This window comes from Silene latifolia, unplaced genomic scaffold (assembly GCF_048544455.1).
Source record: "Silene latifolia isolate original U9 population unplaced genomic scaffold, ASM4854445v1 scaffold_124, whole genome shotgun sequence".
Classification (NCBI taxonomy): Eukaryota; Viridiplantae; Streptophyta; class Magnoliopsida; order Caryophyllales; family Caryophyllaceae; genus Silene; species Silene latifolia.
Genome location: NW_027413129.1, coordinates 612950 through 620547, shown reverse-complemented (window position 1 = coordinate 620547; position 7598 = coordinate 612950).

Below are 7598 nucleotides of genomic sequence, written 5' to 3'. Positions count from 1 at the left end.
TTGGTGTTTGAATCATAGCTGGTAACTCCCTTATCTGCTAGGGAAGGCCTTGTTAAGACTCCTTGGTAGATGGGGGTGTTACAAAGTGGCATCAGAGCGACGATTTAGGAACCTGTAACTAATGAGCCCAATGAACGTACTGAGTCTAATAAAATGAACCTGGTGTATGTGTATTGGGAGCCCCAGCTGATGCTTAATTTTGGGTAAGAAGACGCACTCATTTCAAAATCACGGCCCCATTATGCTTAAGCCAGTCACCGGGTATGGGAATATCGAGTCGATAATTGTGTGCTTAATATGTATGATAGGTAAGTTAGAAATAGCTGTGATAGAGTCTATGGTAATGTTTAGTGCGTGCAATTCATATTGATGAACTATGAAGGTTCATGGTTGAATGGAAGTGTGTGTGAATGTAGTAGAGATGGTGAAAGCACTGATAGTTGCATGATAGTATTGGAAAATGTGATGATAATAAAAGAGTTGTAAGTTTTTGTATGCGTATTAGTTTATAAAGGAATTGTAAACTTGTATGTGATGATAGTAATGAGTTGTAAGTCTTGTATTAGATGATAGTGTTTGTCAAGTAGTAATTGTAATTGCAATGGATGAATTTGTTGAGTACTTTTGTGATATGGCATAATTAAGTCGGGAATTTAGTTGATAACTTGTTGTGACATGATTGAAATTTTAGCAAACTTGAGTAATATATGATGGTTTATTGATAGGTGGATGCTTAGTGTAGTGTGTACATAGGCTGGATAGTTGAATTTGCAAACGCGTAGTTAGATGTGAAGTAATGCGTTGTTTGTACATGTGAGTAAGTTGATAGTATAGCATATCGTCTAGCGTAATGTTTGTTATAGGATGAAATGATATGTGTAATGATCGGATGAAATAGTTGAGTTACATTTGAATAGCAATAATGTGTCGTGATTGGATGAAATAATCTGTGACAATTTCCAAATATACTTTGGAATCGACACGAGTTGTTGTTTTGCAGGAACCGTTAACTAATAGTTGTAACTTTTGACCGAGTACCTAGCCTTACTTGACCGAGTACGAATGCTTATTCGAGCGAGTAGACCTTACTCGATCTAGTTGAGGAGTTATAAGATCGAAAAAGTTGGAACTGCCAGCGAAAACTCGATCGAGTAGCTCTAACTCGATCGAGTAGCTCTAACTCGATTGAGTAGAGGCCACTCGATCGAGTAACCTACTTACTCGATCGAGTAAGTGTACAGTACACGGGATTATACGGGATTCATATAGCTTTCCCAATTCCTTTTCTTCTTTGTTCTTTCTAGTTCTAAACCCTAATTTTCCTATGTCTCTCTCTTTCTCTCTATACTTGGTGATTATTGTGCTTGAGTTCCATGTTCCTTCTTGTTTAATTCGTCCTTCTCACTTGCTAATCATTCAAAGTAGGAACATTCATCCTTTTCTTTGTTTCTAATTAATTAGAACCATATAAAGTATTGATCTGAAAAATTCGATTTATATATATGTATTCTTGCTTATAATTGTTATAACATGGTATAATTGTTCTAGATTATTGATTATTGATGCTACAATAGAAAAAAAATCAAATCTTATGGGGGTTATATGGACCGAAATTTCTAGGGTTTGGGGATTTAAATTGAATTTTGTTTGTCTTTTGCATATAAAAAGGGGAAAATTGAGTAATGTATGTTATGGGTATCATGTTTAGTGTTGATTTTGATGGGTTTTGCTCAAAATTTTGTCTTAAAGCTCTGTCTTAAAAGTGCCCCAAACTGAAATTCGCCCCAATTCCTTTTGATGGTTACTTATTAGGAAGCTATTTTGAAAGTTTAATACTTTAAATTTGTTAGTTGATGTGTTAATTGATGTTATACTTTTCATAATCTTGATAGCTGTAAAGACCGTCTGATGAGAATTTGAAAGTTGTGTACTTGAATCTTTTTGGATTGTTTGGTGAAAGTGTGTATATAGTTATTCTTTCTATTATAGCTATGCATGAAAGCTTATGTATATTCAAGTAATTGTTCGTTTGTGTGCCTAAAGTATATGTTGGAACAGATGCCGAGACCTGCAGCTGGTACTCGTCAAAGTAAGAGGGGAGGGCTACTGAGCCTGAGGTTGGTGAGGGGAGTAAGGGACCCACGGTCCCACCTGTTCCTGAGTACCCTACCATCGTCTTTGCTGATTTCAAGCAAAGAGATGCTTTCGTTGAGTTACAGAGACGTCGTGTGAAACCAACCCGTTGTATTGACACCACACTCTTAGCGGACCTAGGGGTGGAGACGGATGTGTGGCACATATTTGAGACTATGGGTCTGACTAGTTTATAGTTTCTTAGGAAACATTCCTATGCCTTCTTGACTTTGGAGTTCATGAGTTCTTTTCTTTATGATGCGGCGGCTAAGACCATCCAATTTCGTCTCATGAAACTAGTTTCCTTCTGACCATGGATATGTTTGCCACCCACCTTGGCCTTGCCCGACCGGAGAAGGGAGCCCTCAGGGACATCCCAACTGAGTGTGGAGCCAGTAGTTTCATGCCTTGCTTTACCGGTAAGAATGCCCCCACCTCTAGCAACATGTTGATAAACGATGTTCAACATGTCACCTTGAAGATCTTACTTCGTGCCTTGACTTGTTTACTCTTTGACCGGAAAGATGTGAGTAAGCTTAACTCACATGAGCTGATGTTTCTTGTTGCCTACCTTAACCCCACCCGAGCCCCGAAAGTTTCTTACAGTGTCCCAGCCATAGTCTGTGCTAGTCTAGCTTTGATGGTCGTTTCTGACACCTGTTTCTTGAGCTGTGGTTCCCTTGCCATATGGTTGGCGGAGATACTAACCACCTTTGAGGCCTCCTCGGCCCTTACACCTATGCCCCCGTCCGTGCCTACTTTGGACCGTGAGTATTTCTTCGACTAGAAATTGTTGAGAACTTTGGAGGGTGGTGGGTTGGCCTGGAGAGTTTGGGTATAACACCCCGAAAAATTTGAGTCAACTTAGAAATATGTGGAAAGTATTTTTTGTTCAAATATAATTTTAAAAGAATTTTTGTAATTCAAATGTGAAAAGTAAAGAAAATCGTACATCGACTTGGAAATTGAATAGAAAACAAATAATAACTTGAAACGGAAAAAGGGAAAGAAAACAAAGGACGTGCGATAAAAACGCATACAAAACAAATTTAAAACATTACTTTAAGATGAAGTACTCGGGAGTTAAGTTACATAACTTAACGTCAGTATCGTATCGTAACTAAAACTGACCCAAATACAATTAGATCTAACTCATTATATATACACAAATTTCCTTTTCTATCTTAATTTTCCCGGGACATTTTACCACAAATAAAGAAAAAAGAGAAGAAAAAAAGAAGTGTGTAGAAAGAAGAGGAACCGTGGGATAGAAAAAAGAAGAAGAAGAAACAAGAGGAAAATTAAGCTTATTCATCATCATCATCAATCTTATTTTGTAAGTAAACCTTAAACTTTTAATTAATCTTAATATCTTAGTTTAATCATTACAAATCAGAGCTTATTAGATTAACATAAGGTGGATTTAACCTAAAAAGAGAGGGTTTCATCTCATCTTTCCTTTTTATCCTTCCTTCTCTATATTTTCGGTTGGGAGTGGTAAATTGAAATCCACCGCAAAACCATCGCCGTTCCGACCACGACTCGGGGTCGTCCATTTCCTTCCTCATCGGTATTACATAAATGGTAAGTATTTCATTCAATATTGATATGCTCATCTTTATAAATCAAATATCCATTTAACATAGTGCAATTTCATTTGCTTCTAATTATTATTAGTGTTATTAGTGTTGATAGATTGGGTTGGTTGAATGGCGGTCGATTTATATGTTTTATGGGCTGAGAGCCCAGTTAATAAGGTAGAGGAGAATTATATTTTGGTTGATAAGAATTGTTTTTCCCAATGTACAACTTATTGCTTGCGAGATTGGTTTTGTTATTGTAGGTATAGGAGTTGAGATTGATCTATGTAACTAGACATGCAAATGCTTTGTGAGATCCTAGTAGCATACGAATAATTGTGGTTTAGGGATGCAGTGGGAGTGATTATATGTGCACAACTTATTAATTGTAGTAGATTATGTTCTCACCGCCATAAGACCAAGGATTAATTTATATTGATCAAACTTGAGGTTTGACTAGGAAGGTTGGTTGGAGTTAAATGTTGGTTTCGAGCCCAAAGTTGATCTGATAAACGAATTTAGTTGATTCCTATTTTCTTTATTTAAGGTAACACGATTCTACTAACCCTGTTATTATTAATATTATTATTCGCGGTTGTATGACTAGATGGTCATTGTTTGCATATTAGGTGTTAAAATCATGTTATCATAATTGTAATATTCTTATTATTATAATTAATAGTATACAAGTAGCCATATATTTCTATAAATTCAGTTAATTATAGTGAAGGGGTACTGTTAATTCACAAGAATTAGAATTATGGCATAATATGGACTAATAATTGATATAGTTGCATCAAGATTAGTTAGTGGTACTGATAGCCAATGCATTTAAATTAGTGGATTTAAGCATTTGGATGCACATTCAGATTATTGTTACGGACATTACTGTAGAAGGATATTCTATTGATTAAATGAGGGTGAATGTGATATTATTTATATACTAGTGTTGTTAAGTTAATAAATTTGTGAGATGGGTTAAGCTATTGTTAAATTATTCAAAAGGCATGAGTATAGTAATAAGGCTAGCGAATAAGCTTAGGGGTGACAAGAAATTATGCTGTTAAGAGACAAGAAATTAAGGAGTTCGTAAAGTGTAAAAGTTGATTTGCTAATGGTGTGCAAAGGGGAAGTTGATTTGCTTTCTGTGAAGATATGAATGCAGCCATTTAAGTTATATGGTGTACACTTAATTTGGAGATGAGATGAGTTTAGTCTATACTTAGATATAAAGTAATACTTGATATAAAGTTTACAACTTGGGCTTTTGAGTCGAGACTTTGTTCATTATATATAGAGGCGAGAAATGAGTATTATATTTAGTATTATCCATGTCTTTTTATTTGTTTACACAAATGGACGAGTTTGGGTTTAGCCTTGTTATAGCAAGGTTGGTATTTTAAAATAATAATGAGAGTTGCCATATGAGTTTTGATTAATAGTAGTTGAATTCAGCATATTATATGGCTAATGGTGCAGTAAGTAAGTAAGAGTTTCGGAGATGATGCTTATCAGTTATTGTATACTATACACAACATGAGTATTATGTATAAAGTATAAACAAGGTAGAGGAGATTTGGATTGTAGCAACTGTAATGGTGTGATTGAAGTAGTATAATAGTTAGTGGTGGAATTGGCATTTTGTAATACTGAGATTAATAGCCAAGACATTAATTACATGGAGTAATTTTACTATTTTTTTTTTAATATGACAACTCAGCTTTGTTTCAGAAGTTTACATTTTATTTAGCGTTTTCGCTAAAATTCTAAGCCATAATATTAGAGGATTAAAGTTTGGCTCATAACCCGCAGTGGCGAGCCAGGCATTTTAAATGCCTAGTGAAAATTATAGAATGGCTCATAACCCGCAGTGGTGAGCCAGGCATTTTAAATGCCAGTGAAAATTATAGAATGGCTCATAACCCGCAGTGGCGAGCCGGGCATTTTAAATGCCCAGTGAAAATTATAGAATGGCTGATAACCCGCAGTGGCGAGCCGGGCAATTTAAATGCTCAGTCCTCAACCATTAGCTATTCTTGTTAGGCGCTGACCTGACAAAGAGGTGTGCACATAAAGTTTTAGCCGGTTGTTTCTTGTTAACCTCTTAGTCTCAAGGAAGGAAGTAAAGTTTCGGTTTTAATTCATAGTATTAGTTTGTTTATCGAATGAATTATAAAGTGTAAACCTTTGTTAGTGATCCTCTTTTAGAATTTAGATCATAGGTGATATATATTATGGACGCGGGCCCACGGGGGCGCTTGGGGGAGAACAAGCGTTTGCAATTGTGGAGTCGCCACCAATTTATTGTGGAAAATTGGAAACCGTTCGAATACTTCGCGTCATGTCAAGACACAAAGTAGTGACACGAACACCAAGAACTCGTTACCCTTAGCATTCTATGTCTAGAATGACTCTCGTGGATGCCAATGAACACGGGTGTTCACAGAGATCTGGAGTAAGGGGTGAGGGTACGTATTAAGAAGCTCTTTTGATCGAACACCTAATCCCGCTCGCCTCGATAGTGGCCTCTACTAAAGATTAGGGAAGTTGTCTATACTCGATATATTGTCGATTATATGCATCCAATGCAACATTCATTAGATTAATCCTAACATGTGAGAATTAATACTAAGTCGGTGAACAACCAATTTATCATACAATAAATGTCAAAGTCGGGATTTAAGTTGATTACATGTGAAGGCATACAAAGAAATATAATAAAGAAAATTACAATAATTACATTGGGTTGATTGATTTATGTCGAAAATACTTCTAAAACGGATAACTTGAGAAAAGAAATAAATAAACAATTTAACGAACAGGAATTAGGGTGATAATACGATTATTAGTTAATTAATATGTAAGATAAAACTAGGTCAAAGCAAAACGGGAGTTCAGAGACAGAAATCAGCCAGGAAAAGGCGCAGCAGAGATGCGCCCTCTGGAAGAGGCGCAGCAATTGCTGCGTCTGTTCCTTGGCTCATTCTGGCTGTGAAGCCGGAATTGCAAATCGTTAATGTTCGTTGGTGATTTTAAGGCTTGATTATGCTATTTCACTACTACAGATACAGGCTATAACAACGGTTAAAAACCGTTGTTATATAAAAAAGTGGACGTTGTTAAAGCGTTCGTTGTAAAAGGTTTTAACAACGGTTTGTTTTCTTAAGGAACCCGTTGTTAAAACTATTAACAACGATTTTAAGTATAAAAACCCGTTGTGGAAAGTTTGACTCAATTTTGGGGGGAAAGTTATAACAACAGGTTGTAATATACAAAACCGTTGTTATAACTAAAGACAACGGGTTATTTCTCAATAACCGTTGTTGTTTGTTTTTCAAAAATAAAAAAAATTAAATTAAATATTACTAGATGCATGCATAATTACGGCCCGTTATAATTCCGATGCATGCATTATTACTGCCATCCCTGTGCATATGAATGGACAATATGGAATGAGAAGGGTTATAATAAGATTTGAAGCAGCGGAGAGAGATTTGATGATCATTATGGCACAACTTCCTAAACATATATTAATTAAAAAACAACTTAAACGACACATTACTTAGTATAAATAAATGCATTATCTCAACCACCATTCCATTATCTCACTATCTCCAAACCCTAACTGCTAAAACAAACTCCAAACCCTAATTAATCTTTCAAACAAACTCCAAACTTCATCAACAAAATGAATGATATCATCCTTAATACTCTTACTATGATCGAGAACAACAACAGTTTTATCCGCCGGTTGCTCCACATTGAGGACAGTTTCAGGAGCTACCTTGTGGATGCTCGATCCGCACTGAAGGACGCCAAAAAAGATGGCTTGACAGAGCAAAGAAGCGGCGATTTGCGGCTATATGACGATATAGCAAATCTGCT